The sequence below is a fragment of the Erinaceus europaeus genome, chromosome 5, assembly GCF_950295315.1.
Source record: "Erinaceus europaeus chromosome 5, mEriEur2.1, whole genome shotgun sequence".
Lineage (NCBI taxonomy): Eukaryota > Metazoa > Chordata > Mammalia > Eulipotyphla > Erinaceidae > Erinaceus > Erinaceus europaeus.
Window position 1 is genome coordinate 2,297,392 of NC_080166.1, and position 20,364 is coordinate 2,317,755.

Genomic DNA, 20,364 nt, shown 5'->3' on the forward strand with positions numbered 1-20,364 from the left:
GTCCTGACTCTCTTGTTATCTCTTCACAGAACTCAATAGACTGCCCTCCTTCTCTGAAGCTGAAGCATCCTGTGCACAAAATGGAAAACAATATTTGAATTTCAGGGCTTCTTCCCGGGCTAGATTATGTGCTAGTTGCTGAAATCTGGTTAATTCCTGGCCAACAGCAAACCCCGAAGTAGCGATTGTTGTTAGTTGAGGGAAAGAGGAAATGTTCAGATTCATCTCATTTTAAGATCCCCCCCCCCATAAAAATAACCTTTTTGGGAGTCGGGCGGTAGTGCAGTGGGTTAAGCACATGTTGTGCAAAGCACAAGGATTGGCATAAGGATCCTGGTTTGAGCCCCCGGCTCCCCACCTGCAGGGGAGTCGCTTCACAGGCGGTGAAGCAGGTCTGCAGGTGTCTGTCTTTCTCTCCCCCTCTCTCTCTTCCTGTCTTCTCTCCATTTCTCTCTGTCCTATCCAACAACAACGACATCAATAATAACTACAACAACAATAAGAAGACGAAAGGGCAACAAAAAGGAAAATAAAATAATAAAATAACCTTTCAACTTTAGATGCTTGTTTCCATGGTCTGGGGACAGACACTAACAGGTGACAAAATTCTTGACATAAAGCAGCAAAGTGCTGATGGAAGACATCAGAGCATTTTTAACTTTGGGGTTTGTCTGGTAGCTTCAACTGATTTCTGTTGCCCACCACTGTGGCAGGAGGGCCATCGTTGCGCAGATTGTTGAAGTGACTTTAACTTCTCTGGCTGCTTCCCATCACCCCCCCCCCACAGGCAACAGAGCAGCCAATGCTTCTTATGAAATATGTCCAGTAATATCACACGTTAGCTCAACTTCTCTCTCCCATTTTTTTTGAAAGATTTTGTTTATTTATTTACTCATGAGAAATGATGGGAGATGAGAGAGAGAACCAGACATCACTCTGTTACATGTGCTGTTGGGGCCTGAACTTGAGACCTTATGCTTGAGAGTCCAATCTGCTGCGCCACTTCCAGGACCACTAGCTCAGAATTCCTCAAGGCTTCTATCTTCAACAGAGTCAAAGCCAACGTCATTAGAGACGGTCTTCAGGCTGTGTGATCTGCCCTCTACTGCCTCTACCCTGCAGCTCTGGCTGACTGCTCCTCCTCTTGCTTCACACGCAGACTTGCAGCTCAGACACGAATACCTGCTACCCCTCACCAGGTCCACGGCTGCTGGGTTCCCCAACTGCATTAGCTGGTCGCACCAGTGTCACCTTCTCATGGGGAGTGTCTAACTGGAGCTCATGTTACAAGACACAAGGATCTGGGTTCTAGGCCCTGGTCCCTACCTGTAAGGGGAAAACTTTGCAAGTGGTGGAGCAGGGCTGCAGATGTCTCTCTCCCTATCTCCATCTTCCTCTCAGTTTCTCAATCGGATAGACCGTCTCTATCCAATAAATAATTAAAAACTAATTAATTTAAAAAGAAAGAATATTCTACTTACTACACTGGCATGGACAGTGTGCTCCAAACACTTAGACCTTCTCCCACCTCCTGGAATCCAGGAATGTGACCTTGTTTAGAAACAGGAGTTTTGCCAATACGATGAGGACATTCCAGGCCAGAGCGGGTCCTAAATCTTATGACTAGAGGCTTGAAAAGGGGGATCTGGACACAGACACTGAAAGAAGGGGCTGTGAAGGTGGATGTAGAGGTTAGAGGGATGCAGCTACCAGCTGGTGCACACCAAGTTTGTGGTCGATAAGAGAAAACTATCCAACAGATTCTCCCTTGCAGCCTTTGGAAAGAGCAAGAAGCTGGCAGCTCTTTGAAGTCAAAGTTATATGGAAAATTGAGAAATGTTATGCATGTACAAACTATGTAAAACACTAATTCTTCAATAAAGAAAAAAACAAACAAAAAAAGAAGTCAAATTTCTAACTTCTACAACCATGAGGCAAAAAAACTTGTTTGAAACCACCTAGGTTTTGGTAATTGGTCCTGGCAACTTTAGGAAGTCAGCAAAATCATTCAGTTTCAAAAAAGGGCCTCACTTCTGTAATTCCTTTTTGTAACTGACAGAGTGTGCCGCGAAGAGCCTTAAGCAGTGTCTTGCCTTGGCTTCGCTTTCCTGCCTGTCTCATTCTTCTAAACAAGAGATGTCTATCCTTCCTGGCTTGGCATTCCTTTTCTAGTGAGGAGACTACCTGTTAAACCCATCCAACTTCTACTGTTCCCTTCTCCCAGGCTTGAGAAGATAATTGCACATACTCACTGGATAATATAGGCTCACTAAAACAAAATAAAAAGAATGTACTCTGCTCTGCTTGAGGGCCTGACTTCTAGCAGGTCTAGAATATTCTCATCTGAATTTGGTTCTTTTTAAAAGATCACTTCTGTGAGAAGCTCTAGGAAATACAGAGTTAACTAAAAGAAGGATATTTGAGGTATACTAGGTATCACTTAAAATTCAGGGGAAGGACACAGGATGCAGAATGAATTAACACTGGGACCTTATCAACCAGACACGGGATGTGGCACTAGGGTGGGGGGGAGATAGCCTACTGGCTATGCAAAGTCTTTCATGCCTGAGATTCTGAATCCCCAGGTTCAATCCCTTTCATTACCATGAGCCAGAGCTGAGCTGTGCTCATGTTAAAACAAAATAATTTTTAAAATGTGGCATATTCTACAAGATTATTGATCTGATTTCCCCCATAAGCCAATGCTCTCAAGAAATGAAGTGGTAGGAGAGGGTTGGGAAAGTTTGCTATAGATTTTATGCATTCTGGGTGGAGGGGTGGGAGAGATTTGCTTGGTTCCAACACACAGAGTATTAGAAGACATTTTGAGACAGTGAAGTTGGACCTTCAGAAGACAGGAAGAATTATCCGATCATATATGTGATTGTCATATCCTTGTTTGTTAGAGAGGTGCACTATTTTGGGGTGAAATGATATGTTATCCTGAATTTGGGTTTAAAGGTACTTGTTCTGTCTGGGCAGACGACCCCACCAGTGTGTCCTGGATCCCCATCTCCCCAGAGCCCTGCCCCACTAGGGAAAGAGAGAGGCAGACTGGGAGTGTGGATCCACCTGTCAACACCCATGTTCAGCGGGGAAGCAATGACAGAAGCCAGACCTCCCACCTTCTGCATCCCACAGTGACCCTGGGTCCATACTCGCAGAGGGATAAAGAATGGGAAAGCTTGTCTGTGATGAAAACTTTGTCCAGTTCTGCTACTGACTTTTAAGTGATGATGAAGTGTATCTGAGAAGACAGTGACCTTCATGTTTGCCTGCTCCCCACCTGAAGTAAAATGAGTGGTGGGTTTTGAGTAGGGCCGTGCTATCATTTGCTAAGGTCCACATGTTTTCTTGCAGCTTGCATCGCCTCAAGACCAGGCCAGTGTGGCCGAGCAGATGGCTATGTACTAGAGGGCAAAGAGCTGGAGTTTTACCTGCGGAAAATCAAGGCTCCGAAAGGCAAATAAATCATCTTTGGCTCATGTAAAAAAAAAAAAGAATGGGAAAGCTGTCAGGGGAGGGGATGGGATACGGAGTTCTGGTGGTGGGAATTGTGTGGAGTTGCACCCCTCTTATCTAATGGTTTTTGTCAGTGTTTCCTTTTTATAAATAAAAATTTTTAAAAAAGTTCTTGTTCCATTACCCCAGTTGAGGGGGACACAGAAAGCAAGACAGTTAAAGCAGAGTGATGTGTACACATGGCTTTATTGTATGAATCTCCATTTGTACTTGTATTTGAGCTTGTCCATAATAAACTAAAGATTGGCTTCTGTGTCTTGTTCCATGGAGTTCCTTCATGCATTCATTGATTCGTTTTCCCCGTGCCAGTCACTACTACTGAGTGGTCGATTGAGTGCTGGGGGAAAAAAATCACCACTTCAACTTCTTGGCTTTTCATGATTTACTCTGAGTACTTCCCACACACTTATTTTAATAGAGAGCCACTATTCCTTCAGTCTTGAGGCCCTCAGAATTCAGAGTCTAGATGCCAGAGTACTCCATGACCTAAGGTGGCTTTGTCTCCCCCAGTTTCCTTCCGGCAGGAAACCAGGCAGCTCCGAGAGCAGGGAGAGGGTCTTCCAGTGCAGGGCTGGGTCACACGGACCACTGACATTAGGCCTTGTCACAAGGCCCGGGCCTGGCCCATTCCTGGATCTCCCTTTGCTCCCAGTCACTTTGTTTCTCTGGGTTACTGATTCCAGGCTGGAGTCAGGTGATCCGCAAAGTGTCCTCATCTTTCTTGTCTACCTCACACCAGAGAAGCAAGAAAACAAACAAGTGCAAAGTCCCCGCGGTGCCTGCCTCCCAGGAGAGCTCAGCTTTGCTGTCAGGTGCATGTCTGATGAGATAGCCCAGGAGGTTTGGTTTTTTTTTTTTGTTTTTGTTTTTTTTTACCAGATCATTCCTCAGCTCTGGTTGATGGTGGTGCCGGGATTGAACCTGGGACTTTGGAGCCTCAGGCATGAGAGCTGTTTGTTTGTTTTGTTTCCATACTGCCTTCTTAAAGTCAAGAAAAGTAATTTGTAAAGCTTTAAGTAAGTAATTCTTTTTTTTTTTTCTCCAGGGTTGTTGGTATGCATGAGACCCTTTCTGTTTCATTTGGTTTAAATCCCCCCTGCTTAACACTATTCTATTTACATAACCACTTCTTTTTTTAAATTTATTATTATTATTTTTTATTTAAGAAAGGATTAATTAACAAAACCATAGGGTAGGAGGGGTACAACTCCACACAATTCCCACCACCCAATCTCCATATCCCACCCCCTCCCCCGATAGCTTTCCCACTCTCTATCCCTCTGGGAGCATGGACCCAGGGTCATTGTGGGTTGCAGAGGGTAGAAGGTCTGGCTTCTGTAATTGCTTCCCCGCTGAACATGGGCGTTGACTGGTCGGTCCATACTCCCAGTCTGCCTCTCTCTTTCCCTAGTAGGGTGGGTCTCTGGGGAAGCTGAGCTCCAGGACACATTGGTGGGGTCTTCAATCCTGGGAAGTCTGGCCGGCATCCTGATGACACCTGGAACCTGGTGACTGAAAAGAGAGTTAACATACAAAGCCAAACAAATTGTTGAGCAATCATGGACCCAAAGCTTGGAAAAGTGGAGAGGAAGTATTAGGGAGGTACTCACTGCAAACTCTAGTGTACTTCTGCTTTCTTACTTTGGTGCCATACTCCAAAATCAGTCAATTTCTGCTTTGCGTTTCTACTTTTTTTTTTTTTTTTACATGCATAACATTCCCCAGATTCCCATTTAACAATACAACCCCCACTATTTCATTCATCATTTTTCATGGATCTGTATTCTCCCCACCCACCCACCCACCCCAGAGTCTTTTACTTTGGTGTAATACTCCAATTCCATTTCAGGTTCGACTTGTGACGTAACCACTTCATTCTATTTACATAACCACTGTTAACAAGTTTCACCCTCCCTCCAGGGCATTGGTGGTTCAGTGATAGGATTCTCGCCTAATCTGCCCCCTCTTTGTCACACTCTGATTTTCACCAGTCACTTTTCTCTCCACCCTCTCTATGTCACATCCTGTTTCCACCCTACTTGGGAAGTATATATAAAGACAGCATTGTGAGTTTTAGAGTACTTTACCTTGAGTTTAGCTTAGCTCGTCTTAGATTGTGCTGCGTCCTGCATGAATAAAGAGATACTGCGTACAACCCAGCCATGAGTCCCTGGTCATCTGTTACCCGCCCGTGAAGCCAGCCCGTCGAAAACAACATAGCCCTGCGAAAACAACACAGGGTTATTGCTGGGGCTCAGTGCCTGCACTACGAATCCACTGCTCCTGGAGGCCATTTTTTCCATCTTGTCGCCCTTGTTGTTTACTGTTGTTGTTGTTATTGCTATTGTTGTTGTTGGATAGGACAGAGAAAAATCAAGAGAGAGAGGAGGGGAGGACAGAGAGGGGGAGAGAAAGATAGACACTTCCAGACCTGCTTCACATCCCATGAAGTGACTCCCCTGCAGGTGGGAAGCCAGGGGCTGGAATCCGGATCCTTATGCAGGTCCTTGTGCCTTGTGCCATGTGCGCTTAACCCGCTGCGCTACCGCCCGACTCCCGAGTTTTTTTTTTTTTTTTTCCAGAGCACTGCTCAGCTCTGGCTTGTGGTGGTGCAGGGTAATGAACCTGGGACTTTGGAGCCTTGAGCATGAGAGTCTGTTTGCATAACCATTATGCTATCTTCCCCACCCTTGACCTTTTTTTTTTTTTTTTTAAGATTTTATTTATTTATGAGAAAGGAGGAGAGAAAAAGAACCAGACATCACTCTGGCACATGTGCTGCCAGGGATCAAACTCAGGACCTCATGCTTGAGAGTCCAAAGCTTTACCACTGTGCCACCTCCCGACCATACCCACCCTTGACCTTTTTACTACTCTGTATGATATCTTAAATATTTGATGAAGAGAAGAAAATGGAAAGGATTACAAACATTACAATTTTTAATTTCTCTGTAATGTTTCCTTCAACATAAATGCTGTGCATTTAACTATCTTTATGCCAAGTGTCTCTGAGCATCATAATAGGGAATCATAGTGTCGTCTATTTCATTTTCGGCTAACATATTTTAATTAGGTCAGAAAACTGTTTTGGCGCTCTAAGTATCGTGTGACGGCACCCTGGGCTTTCTCCAAATGTGAATTTCTCCTCACGTAAAGGTGCGACTCTCTGGCTTAGTCTTGATTTCCACATAGAAAACTGTCCTTTGTTACTTAGATGTGTGGAAGTCTCAGAGCAGGGGTGAATCAGCACACTTGCTTCCTGTGAGGAAGGATTGCCCAGAGGACGAGGGACAACGACATCTCTGCATGGCTACCTGGTTCTCAGGGGAGGAATGCTCACCCGTTGTGGTGGTCATGGCAGAGCTGAGGTGCTGAGTGGAGCTCATAGGAAGGGCCGTGGCCTGAGATCCCAGCGAGGGTCACTATGGAAGGGTATCGGTGAGACTGGCATGGAAATCCTGCTATAGAAAGAAAAAGAGAAAGAAAGAAAGAGAGAGAGAAAGAAGGGAGGGAGGATGGAGGAAAGAAAGAAAGAAAGAAAGAAAGAAAGAAAGAAAGAGAGAGAGAAAGGAGGGAGGGAAGGAAGGGAGGAAGGCTGAAAGAAAGAAAGGAAGGAAGGAAGAAAGAAAGAAAGAAAGGAAGAAAGGAAGAGTGAAGCCTAGGCTAAATCAAGTAACAATCTACCCTTTCTATTAGGAAACAATTTGGTCTGAAATAATCTATTCTGGAGAATGTGTGCTAGTCATTATCACTGAAGTCTCCAACCTGAAAGGTCATGTGAAACTGGACACAATAAATATTTAAGGATTCTTCACGCAACAATCATTCTGTTAACTACACAAGGAAGTAAAGATAGTTGCTAATTTCCTTTCTAAGGAAACCGAATGTAAAGAGGAAACAAAATGATTAGATAAATAATTCATAACAAGGAAGCCTGAAGTTTGAGGTTCTTCAGTAGAAGAGAGGGTTTCCCAGTCCAACCGAGGTACAACGGGCTGAAGTGCAGCTGGCCTGGGGGCTGTCAAGGCACAGCCTCTGTGCTGGTTTTGTGGGGACAGCTGATCTCTGTGTACGAAATTCTGTTTTTTTTTTTTTTTTTTTTTCTGAGTGATACTAATGGTATGGCCTGGATGATCTGAAACCTTGTTTTGTTTCTTTGTTTTTCTAGTTTCTGTTTTATTATTATTATTTTTCATTATCTTTACTTATTGGATAGAGACAACCAGAAATCAAGAGGGTAGGGGAGATAGAGAGAGAGAGAGAAAGAGACACACCTGCAGCACTGCTTCACCACTTGCAAAGCTTTCCCCCTGCAGGTGGGGACCACAGGCTCGAACCCGGGTCCTTGAGCTCTGTAATGTGCGCTCAACCGGGTGCACCACCAGCCGGCCCCTGTATGAAATTCTTTAATTTGAAAACTATATGTCCTGAGGAGTCGAGCGGTAGTGCAGCGGGTTAAGCACAGTGGGTTAAGCGCACGTGGTGCAAAGCCCAAGGACTGGTGTAAGGATCCCAGTTCAAGCTCCCGGCTCCCCACCTGCAGGGGGGTCACTTAGTAGGTGGTGAAGCAGGTCTGCAGGTGTCTGTCTTTCTCTCCCCCTCTGTCTTCCCCTCCTCTCTCCATTTCTCTCTGTCCTATCCAACAACAACGACATCAACAATAACTACAACAATAAAACAAGGGCAACAAAAAGGAATAAGTAAATAAATATTTAAAAAATATATCTGTCCTGTGGTCCAGAAGGTGGCGCAGTGGATAAAGCATCGGGCTTTCAAGCATGAGGTCCTGAGTTCAATCCTCAGCAGCACATGTACCAGTATGATACCTGGTTCTTTCTCCTCCTATGTTTCTCATTAATAAATAAACAAAATCTTTAAATATATATATATATATATATACCCATTCTGCATGTCATGATAAATGTATGAGAGACATGCCATGGCGTAAAATATATCTGTGATTGAAAGACCTGTCACTGAGCATTGTTGTTGTGAAAATAATTATATATACACCACATTTCGGCTTCTACTAGATCTATACAGATTACAAAGAATTCACATCACAAATAGTTTCCAGTGCTCTGAGGTGAGATTATCATACAACTCGCTTAGTAAGACAGCCTTGTGGGTTTTTAGCTCTGCCGAAATTTGAAATGAAAGAAAGCATCTACCTGGTTAGGATAGATACACATTCTCCCCAGTGACTGGTGTGAGATCCAGAGTGTAGTTTGACCTGTCTAATGACAGAGAGTAATAATACATGGTTCACTTGTATCTCCCCAGAGCTAGATAATATGGCTACGTAAATATTTCTAATATACCTTAGTTATTATAAAACACATAGTGTACTTTAAAAAATGTGTCCATGCTCTGGGAGGTGGCACAGTGGGTAAAGCACTAGACTCTCAAGCACGAGGTCCTGAGTTGAGTCCCTGGCAGCACATGGACCAGAGTGATGTTGGTTCTTTCTCTCTTTCCTCCTATCTCTCTCATTAATTAATAAAGTATTTTTTAAAATGTGCACACATTTATAATTGCCTTTCTGACATAGCATGTTGTGTAAACCTAAATGCTGGTTATTGAGTAAAGCCAGATAGTACAATTAAAATTTCTAGAGACAACGAGATGCAGTAGGCAAGCTCTTCTCTCCTGAAATCCATAGGCAGCTATGAAATGTTGACTTTTTTCTTTTCCTTCTGGGAGCTGTGAAATCCCTCACAAAAATATTTACTATGGCTCAAGTTCCAAATTTATTCTTCCGTAGTAAGTCTGTCCTCACTGTGTCTATACAGACTCCACTGTCTACCCACACAGCAGTGCTTCTCTTAGAATTATTATATCGCTAATCACACATTAATGTATGAATCTGATACAAAAGGAAAAAGAATAAAACATTGTGTTTTCTGGATAATGTTGAAAAGTAGTTAGTTTGTTGTTCAAAGTTAGTTAATAATAGTCAGTGTGTCTAGAATTTTCTATCCACATACTGGGACTTAGTTCTTAAGCTCTATCTTTGCAGGGAGGGAGAGTAGAATGGGATGAGTATCCCTTTAAGAATCAATGTGACAAAACCACTTGGTATTGAAACTGTTAACATTAAAGAGAGCTTGGAAAATGAAACCCTCTACAAATATTTCATTCTGAGTAAGGCTTGAAACAATATTTCTACAGCGTTTAACTCTGGGCAGAAGCAGAAGACTGAGGCATCCAAACAATGCCGCCTCTATTAGGCAGCAAGACTGCAGTGGAAAGGAAGTTACACTTACTTTCACTTCTCTCCTTCCAAATTCTCAGAAGAAAGCAGGAGAGAAGGAAGAAATAAAAGAAGCAGAAGCAAGCTGAGTGAAACAAGAGCTATCTGTGCTTACTTCCTAACGCTGCACACAGTTGTGGCTCTGTCTGTCCGCATGGCGCTGTGTGTACTGGCCTTCAGTGAGGGAGACTTCCACAGCTCTAAATTCTGTATACTGGTTTGAAACCGAGTAATATTTAATTACTTCCATAAAAACACCAAAATAAGAAAAACATGCATGAAAATGTGGCAATAAGAAGGAGGCACGTGGTGTATGTGGTAGCTGACCACAAACGTCATTCACGAAACAAGCAAGTGGCCTAATCAGGAATTTTCTCAATTCTTTTTTTTGGGGGGGTGGGAGGAGGGAGGGGAGTTAACTCCCATCCAAAGAGCATCAAAATAGAAGTGGAAAATGACAGGCTAAGGAGACCCTCTTTTACAGATGCCTCCCGAAAATATAGACCACATCTTGAATTCAAATGCAAGTCCTCAGAGGATGCATATGAGAAAGCTAATAAATAGAATAATAATTCCGCATGGCAGGCCTTGCCACAGAGTTGAAAACCCTGTCCAATGGGCCAGGAAAGGACCCCTGTGTAACATGCTCTTCCAAACAGCTCAGGGCGTCCTGGTCTTGGAAAATTTTCCGCTTATGTCTTTGTTCCCTTCTTTTGAGGTTTTAAGATACCCACAGCCTTATCCAACAGGAAATGCTGGGATAGCTTTGGCAAGACCTCTTATTCGCTGCTGCTGACTTGCACCAGAATAAGGACTAGTGATTGAACACTTTGCTGAATTTTGAGGAATTACATGCAATGTCAGAATAACTTTAGTTTGATTTGGAAAAATGGAAATACTTTGAAACTGCACAGCTCCTAGAATCATAAAGTGAAAGGTCTTAAAGAGTCCTGGGACTCATACAGCCTCAGTGCTTCCATCTGGACTTAGGGTTTATTTACATATTTACATACCTACTTATTTAGTTAGATAGTCAGTGAGGGAGAACGAGATGAACACATTGGTACGTACAGAGCCCAGGCTGGTCGCAGGGACTAGATGCACGCAAGCCCAAGGCTCCGTCCCTGAACCACTTCTACAATCCTCTCTCTAGCGCTCAGATTCCTCACAACAGTCTTCTCACGGCCCTGAGAGGTAATTCGAATTAGTCTGGAACACTTTCATCAAAGGAAGCCATTTCCTGAGACATGCTATTGTGTTCTTACTTAGGTTAAATACCATTTTTTGTCTGGTTCTCATCAAAAGCAGGTACCTTATAAGATTCAGCCCCTTTGAGGCAGCTACAGGCTTTTGCTTTCGTTGTGTGGACGCTCAGAGATGCTGTGCAAAACCAAGCCAGATGTCAGCTTATGATCAGGAACTTCGAGTGGGAGCCTGGAACCCCTTCCTGCCTCTCTGTGTCCTCCGGGGCTGATGGCTTACAGGTTTCCTGGTCACTGTCAGCTTGAGTCTCTTGATTCTTTCTCCTCTGAGTTCATGGTTCATTTTGCTCTTCCTTGCTTGAAGTTTTTGCTTTGCTCTGTGTGAAACTCAACATCCTTCCTCTCCCTCCCGTACAATACACACCTGAATTCCCACTTTTCTGAAGGTGTGTGGCAATGAATGGGATTCATTCTGGCACTTGTGTTTGCACTTGGACATATTCTCTATAGCTGTATTATATGCCTAATATATTAAAAAGCATTATATGTTAATATGTAGAAAGCACACATATGTATTTGACATTACACATATTTTTTAATATTTATTTATTTTTCCTTTTTGTTGCCCTTGTTGTTTTACTGTTGTAGTTATTATTGTTGATGATATTGATGTCATCATCACTGTTGGATAGGACAACTGTTGGATAGAAATGGAGAGAGGAGGGGAAGACAGAGAGGGGGAGAGAAGGACAGACACTTGCAGACCTGCTTCACCACCTGTGAAGCGACTCCCCTGCAGGTGGGGAGCCAGGGGCTCAAACCAGGATCCTTATGGCGGTCCTTGCACTTTGCGTCATGTGCGCTTAATCCGCCGCTGTGCTACTGCCAACTCCCGACATTACACGTATTTACAGAATGTCACTAGCTTGTAATTAAAGTCTGCCCTTTGTAGGACCCCATTTCCACACCTCAAGGTCCCATTCTTTTCATATACAAAGTCATCTAGAAATGCCTTTGGGGGGCCGGGTGGTGGCGCACCTGGTTGAGTGCACATGTCACAGTGAGCAAAGACCCAGGTTCAAGCCCCCTGGTTCTCACCTGCAGGGATAAAGCATCACAAATGATGAGGCAGGGCTGCAGGTGTCTCTCTTTTGCTCTTTATCTCCCTCTTCCTCTCAGTTTTTGACTGTCTCTATCAAATAAATGAGGACACTAAATAATAATTTAAGAAAAAGTCCTCACTTTGTTCCCAAGGAAGTTCTCCCCCCACCCTGTCCCACTTCTACATTCTTGCTACTGACTTTTGTGCAAAGCTTTCTCTTTCACCTCAAGTCTTTCCATGTCCTTATCATCTACCTTTAAGATTTATTAAGACGTTTAAAATAAAAACCATTCCTTCCTAGACAGTAGGTATGTTTTAAATATTGGCCTTTGGGAAACTTTCCAGGTTTTGTCCCATTTAGAGCAGTTTTTTTTTCAAACTTACAAGGAAAAAAAATGTTCCAACAACTAAGCAAACTAGTGAGTGCAGTATTTAACTAACCAGAGTTCATCACAAAGAAGTCTAGAAGCTTGGTTGTTGACGGTCGGGCCATGGTGCACCTCACAGTATGCACACAGTGCAGCACAAGGCCCCAAGTTAAAGCCCCCGGACCCCATGTGTAGGGGGAAGCTTTACAAACAACAAAACAGAAATGCAAGTCTGTCTCTGCCTCCAGTCTCTTGGACTTGGTGCCAGCACTAGGAATCCACCAGTCCTGGTGGCCTTTTAACCCACCTCCATCCCCACCCCCATTTTATTTGCTAAGCCAGAGAAGTTGAAAGGGGAGGGGGGAGAGAGAGGGAGCGAGAAAGAGAGACACCTGTAGTGGTGCTTCACCTCTCATGAAGGGTCCTTGCTGCAGGTGGGGAGCAGAGGCCTTAGTCTCTATCTCTCTCCTGTTTCCTCTCAATTTCTATTTCTATGCAAAATAAATCAAATAATTTTTACAGGCTTAGTTGTTGGCTCAGCTGTATCCCACCATATCTGACTAAGTAAAATACAAATATATATGTTCTGCAGAGCTAGAACTGAAAAATCTGTCACTTCTCTGGATTAAAATGTTTTCTTAAGTCTGAATGGGTGATTGTAAAGTCCTTAAAACATGAGTGAAAGGGCCCGGTCCCCACCTGCAGGGGAGTTGCCTCACAGGCCGTGAAGCAGGTCTGCAGGTGTCTGTCTTTCTCTCCCCCTCTCTGTCTTCCCCTCCTCTCTCCATTTCTCTCTGTCCTATCCAACAACAATGACAACGACAGCAATGACAATAACAACAAGGGCAACAAAAATGGGAAGAACAGCCTCCAGGAGCGGTGGATCCCTAGTGTGGGCACCGAGCGGGCGCTCAGGTTTCCTGACATCATATTATTCCTTTCCAGTTTATGACTTAATTCTGACAATAAAATACAAACGAAGAGAAGATAGAGAGTATATTTGCGAGGAACTCTAGGCATACATTTCTTCTAGCTTTTCAGCATAGTTACAACTGCAAATATCCTGCATTTATGTCTGCTGTCCTGTCTAGATCATGTTTGCTAATTTACACTTCAGAAAATATGATTATTCCACATATGACCCTAAGGAATTACTTGGGCTAAAAGACTAAAATCTAAATTGCAAATCTAATATTCAGCAAAGCCAAGTAGATTGAATTCACATGTCACTCTTTTCTTCCTCCAAAGTCTCCACTAAACTGTTGCTACACGAATCAGCAAGCTGGGTGCACGGACCATGAAACGGGAGAACGTGGGTGAGATTTTAATTCCCACGGGCAGAGGAGCCGAGAACTACAGAAGTTGTGAGTGGAGGAGAACTGTGCACAAGACTTGTCTGCAGCTCGGGGCATATGCTGAAGAGGTGCTGTGGCCTTTTGCACGAAATGAATAAAATAAATCTGAAAGGGGGGGCAGGTGGTGGCACACCTGGCTAAACACACATCACAGTGTGCAAGGACCCAGGTTCAAGCCCCTGGTCCCCATCTGTAGGAGGAAAGCTTCACAAGTGGTGAAGCAGGGCTGCAGGTGTCTCTCTGTCTCTCTCCCTCTATATCCCCCTCCGTTCTCACTTTCCCTCTGTCTCTGTCAGATACATAAATAAATAAAACAAAAGGAGGGGCTCTTTCCCAGTCTCTGAAGGGAAGGTGGGGTGTCCTGCCCTGCCACTTGAGGAAAATTGGCCTTGAAATGAGTGCGGCCTGCACTGCTCCTAGCAGTGGCTATGAGCTGCGAGCTCAGACCAGCAGGGACTTGGAGGCTACACGGCTCTGGTGCTAAATAAATATATATGGGCCGTGGGTCAGGTGGATGGAGGTAAATAGTTAATTCTGTCCTCTGAATACTTTTAAGAATGGGAACTACTCTCTGCCCTAATCTAACTTTCTATTCCTTTGCTGTACTCTGACACCATTTCCTCAATATTTTTATCCAACTTCATGTTCGCCATTGAACTCAGGCAGGGACTACCATAGATGTAGGCGCTTGGATACATGCCTAGGGTGGACCTTCTAGCTTTCTTCCACCCTGGGATTCCTGATCTCATATGCTCTGTTCCTACTTTTTTGGTTCCTGATTATTAAACATTTTGTCTCATTTTATGCCCTGTCACCTTCCACACACCAAGTTGCAGATGCTACCATGATTCCATCCTGACTTTTCTGGACAGACAACCTCACCAATGTGTCCTGGAACCTCACCTCTCCAGAACTCTACCCCGCTAAGGAAATATCGAGAGGGGCCAGGGGTGTGGATCCACCTACCAACACCCATGTTTGGTGGAGAATCAATTACAGAAGCCAGAACTACCACCTTCTGCACTACAAAAATGGTGCACAAGCACCTGGGGTCAAATCCAGCTCATTACCTGCAGGAGAGAAGCTTTGTGAGTGGTGAAGCAGGGCTGCTAGTTCTCCCCCCCGTCTCAATTTCTCTGTAGCTCTATCCAACAAATAAGTAAATAAAGAAAATTAAAAGAATTTTGAGACAACAAAATCTTTTGTCACAAAGAGAAAAGAAGGAATAGAGCATTGGAAGGAGTATGGAAAGCACTGTAAGAAAATGATATTTATATTTATATTTATTTTTTTCTTCAGGCATAAATCACAGTGCCAGCTCCCTGATGCCATATTTATATATATTTCTAAGAAAACAAGATAGACTGCAGGTTGATAATCTCCATGACCCATACACTTACCCAGGTCTATAATTACATCAGTTGTAAAGGCAAAAACTCAGCTTGACTTATTCAGTCTTGTTGAAATAACCTACTTTAGCCAAGTTTCATAGGCCACCCTGTCAGAAGGGGGGAAATTATTGAAAAGAAACACAGATTCTTATTTCAGGATGCGTCACCAGTCAGTCAAGAAAACTTGGAAAGTGGAAATGTTCCGTGTTCTTCTAGGCCACAACGCCAAAACCCAAACCCAAACCCAAACTGGGCATTATGGGTTAAAACCCCTGATTTTGCAAAACCCAGTCCCAAACCCACTCTGGCTGGGTACAATCAAATAGACAAGATTTGGAAAGTATTTTTCAGAAGTCCAGCAGAATATTCAGTCTTAGAATTGGAGGAAGGGGAGGAGGGAAGGAAGTAGAGGAGGATGGAGGAGGGAAAGGAGGAGGAGGAGGAAAGGGTTCTAACAGTGAACTGGTAGTGCAGATTAGGGAAGAGAGATTACAGTAATATTAGCGATTTTATTATGTTAACATTTGTTTTGGCAAATGGTGAGCAAATTGGCAACAAGCACCTTTACATACGAGTGACACTTCTTCCATCAGTAACCTTCTTAGTACACAGGCGTGAGTTGCTTGGTGATGGGGACACACCCTGAGAAGTGTTTTACTAGCTGACTTTGTAACTGTACTAACATCAGAAAGGTAATCATGAACAGCGTAGTCTACACGCCTGGTTACGTTGTGCAGTGCGTTGGTATCATGATCATATGTGCATCCTGGCCTTAACCAAACCTTGTTACGGGACGCGTGGCTTACTCTAAGGAACATATCCTCAACTTGACATAGAATTTACTTGCTGGGAGTCGGGCTGTAGCGCAGCGGGTTAAGCGCAGGTGGCGCAAAGCACAAGGATCCCGGTTCGAACCCCGGCTCCCCACCTGCAGGGGAGTCGCTTCACAGGCGGTGAAGCAGGTCTGCAGGTGTCTATCTTTCTCTCCTCCTCTCTGTCTTCCCCTCCTCTCTCCATTTTTCTCTGTCCTATCCAGCCTGTCAGCAGATGACTGGCTGAGGCAGTGATGGGATACATGGTCCCTGGACTAGTACTCCCAATCAAAAAAGACAATATTATGTCTTTGGGGGACAAAATGGATGAAACTGAAGGTGATAATGTTTAGCAAAATAAGAAGTCAAAGATAGATACAAGATGGTTGCACTTATATGTAGAATTGAGAAACTTGAAAGACATGAGTTCTCTCTCTCTCTTTCTCTCTCTCTCTCTCTCTTTCTCTCCCTTTCTTTCAAAATAGAGGCAGAGGGGGTCGGGTGGTAGCGTGCAGGTTAAGTGCACATGGCAGCAAAGCAGCAAGGACCGGCGTAAGGACCACAGTTTGAAAGGATCCCGGTTCGAGCCCCCGGCTCCCCACTTGCAGGGGAATTGTGTCACAGGTGGTGAAGCTGGTCTGGAGGTGTCTGTCTTTCTCTCCCCCTCTGTCTTCCCCTCCTCTCTCCATTTCTCTCTGTCCTATCCAACAACGAGCGACATCAACAACAATAATAATAACCACAAGGTTAGCAATAATAATAACCACAACAAGGTTACAACAACAAGGGCAAAAAAAAAAAAAAAAAAAACGGAGTTGGACAGTAGCGCAGCAGGTTAAGCGCAGGTGGCGCAAAGTACAAGGATCCGTGTGAGGATCCCAGTTCGAGCCCCCAGCTCACCACTTTGTAGGGGAATTGCTTTACAGGTGGTGAAGCAGGTCTGCAGGTGTCTGTCTTTCTCTCCCCCTGTCTGTCTTCCCCTCCTCTCTCCATTTCTCTCTGTCCTATCCAACAACGACATTAATAACAACGACAAAATAAAAAGGGCAATAAAAGGGAATAAATAAATAAATATTTTTTAAAAAGGCCTCCAGGACAGTGGAACCATGGTGCAGGCACTGAGCCCCAGCAATAACCCTGGAGGTAAAAAAAAAAAAAATAGAGGTAGAGAGAAATACATAGGGAGAAAGAGAGACACCTAGGACACTACTTCTTTGTGAAACTCTACCTCTGTAGGAAGCTGAAGGGGCTGAATCCAGGTTTGCTCACATGGTGATGTGTGTGCTTACCAGATATACCACTGCTGGGAACCCTGACCATTAGTGTTTGCTGACCTGTCACCTATCTACTTTCTTACTTATTTTATTTTAGATAAAGACAGAGAAAGAGTGAAGCAACCTCAAGCAGCACACTACCCAAGAGAGATCTTCTGCCACGCCTGTTAGTTTTGATCACAAGTAAATTAGTCATGGATATTATTGAAAAGGTAGATTAAAATGACTTAAATAATACTTTTGAAAAATCCTGATGTGAAATATATATATATATATATATATATATATATATATATATATATATATATTTTTTTTTTTTTTGCCTCCAGGGTCATCACTGGGGCTCGGTGCCTGCATTACAAATCCACTGCTCCCTGAGGCCATTTATCCCATTCTTGTTGCCGTTATTATTTATTGTTGTTGTTATAGCTATCATCGTTGTTGGATAGGACACAGCAAAATCAAGAGAGAGAGGAGGGGAGGACAGAGAAGGGGAGAGAAAGACAGACACCTGCAGACCTGTTTTACTGCCTGTGAAGTGACACCCCATGCAGGTGGGGAGCAGGGGGCTCGAACCAGGCTCCTTACACCAGTCCTTGGTGCTTCGTGCCACGTGCGCTTAACCTACTACACTACCGCCTGGCCCCCAAAATAATTTTTTTATCTTAATTATCCTGGGAATTTTTCTTTTAATCCTAGAATGATTTCTATATTTTGTATAGAATGAAGAGAAATTCATGAAAGAAAGAGGGCAAATCTGAACCCTTACTTTTCTGAGTCACCTCACCGCATAATTGAGTGGAAAGATTACTCTGATGCCAAGTTAAGTTTGTCTTATTAGAAATTCATCTTCAATTTAACTCTGGATTTTTGAACAGATTTTGAAAATCCAGGTGACTTGTGATTTCATGTTCTTGTAATACTTCCAAGAGCTCTGGAGCCTATTCCTATTTGCAGAGACATCATTGATGTTTTAATCTGGATATAAAGAGTTCTGTGTGAATTGGAACCCCAGGTAAGTGACATGTATCTACAAATTGCATGAATGTTTCTTGGACAAAGATGTCCATTGTAGCCTCAAGCATGCCTATTTATTTGGGTGAAGCACGTATTTTGTGAAGGAATGACAGGTTGACATATATTTATTAATGTCTCTCATACTGTGTAACAAAATCTGGCAGAGTTACTGTGAATGGAACAATTTGTCACAAGCTTATGGAATCCTTTTTCACAGAGAATCCATATGCCTTTTGTTCCAACTGCCGCAAGCACATTTGAGTTTCTGAAAGATTTCTTGGGCAAAGTTCCCACAAAGTTTCCCTTATTATTTTCACCTCTCTCTCTCTCTCTCTCTTCCCTTCTCTCTCTCCCTCCCTCCCTCCTTCTCTCTCTCTCTAAATATATATACATATATGAAATATCCTTTTTTGCTTTTAGCATCTTCCACAGGAAGATATTTTTCTTTAGGGACATTCAGGAAATAGGACTGAAGTAATCCAAGAAATGTCATTAAAGCTTACACTCATATTTTCTTATAAAATAATAATCCAATCATAAGATTAACATTTTCTTCTGAAAAAATCTACTTTCAAGGGCTACTCCCAGTAAGAATATAGCCCCTTACTGCGTTTTAGGAGCCCAGAGCAGCTGTTTGATGCCTGTGCCGCATGGAGTTTTTTTTCTCTTCTGGTTATTGCTTTTATAACTTTGAATTTTTTTTGTTTGTTTTTACAAAAAAAATATCTGTCTCTTGGAATGAACTGGGTTTTATCTTATTTTTGTTTTTAAAATGTCAGGATCTTCACTGCTCCAAGCCAGCTTCTCTTTATCCAGAAAGAGAGAGGGAGAGAGATAGAGACAGAGAGACAGAGGGAGCGAGGGAAAGTTACCACAGCTCCAAAGCTTCTTCCAGTGAGAAGGGAGCAAGGCTCAAAACGGGCCATGTACACGGCAAGGCAGGCACCCTAGCCAGGCGAGAAACTTACTTGGTTTTAATGATCCCTCTCATCAGATAGAAAGCTCCCCCCCCCCCCCCCCGCAAGTATCCTCCAGATATTTTAAGTGTTGGATTATCAGCACACTTTTAATATGTTTAACCCTCCCCATCACCAGGGCTTTATTGGCCCAAATTGACATTTTGTTTTGTCTGTTTTCGATGGAAAGAGACTGAAAGAGGGAAAGAATAGGGGGAAAGATTTTACAGTATCAAGCTTCTTCCAGTGGGTGTGGACTGAGGCCAGATCTGGACAAGCCCTCACACTGCCCAGGCAAGCTCTCTTGCTAGACTCATTTTAATATGTTGAAAAAATACTCAGCATTTTTGTAAGATGCATATTTACATGTAGTTGCAAACCATGCATACACAAGTTGAAATAAAGTGAGAGCGGGGAGAGAAACAGTCAGCAAAACTCAGAGGGTAGACCAAGGACAACATTGTAACAATTTGAAGGAGGCAGAGTTTGGTTTGTGTGTTGACCTCAGAACCTTTAGAGTTATCTCACTGGGACCAGGCAGTGGCCACACCTGGTTGAGCATCCATGTTACAATGCTCAAGGAACCAGGTTCAGGCCCCTGGTTCCTTCAGGGGAAAGCTTCACGAGTGGTGGAGCTGTGCTACAGGCGTCTCTCTCCCTCCCTCTCTAATTCCCCCTTCCTCTTAATTTCTAGCTGTCTCTATCCAATAAATAAATAAAGATAATAATAATAGAAAAGAATTATCTTACCACGTAAGGACTTGCTCCACGGAGCAGTGCGATTGTCATTCCTGAAAGCCTTCGAGGCACAGAGATTGGACGTCTGGCAGAAGACACGGTTGAAATGTCCCCTGTGTGAAATAGTTGTGAAGGGTTTTGTCATCTTGGAGTCTCCATGAAATAAACTTTCCATTTGAGAGAAATTGAGTTTTGGAACCAGGAGACGGCGGAGTAGCATAGAGCGGTACCATATCCACCACAGATAATCCCTTTACACAGAGTGGTATTTGCTGTCCAAACATTTAACTTGGACGGGATCAGAGCCATAGTAGCACCTGGCCATCCCTGCATCAATTAAGGAGTAGCCTTTTCTTATTAAGCAATGTTTAGAG

The 20,364-nt window shown here is 43.4% G+C and overlaps 1 non-coding gene across 1 annotated transcript; it reads left to right on the plus strand.

Annotated features, from left to right (window-relative positions):
* The first annotated feature begins 3,188 nt into the window (after window positions 1–3,188).
* LOC132538852 (small nucleolar RNA SNORD38) lies at window positions 3,189–3,256 on the plus strand. The gene has a single exon (XR_009550163.1). It is a non-coding gene; the product is annotated as a small nucleolar RNA SNORD38 (small nucleolar RNA).
* Window positions 3,257–20,364: the final 17,108 nt, after the last annotated feature.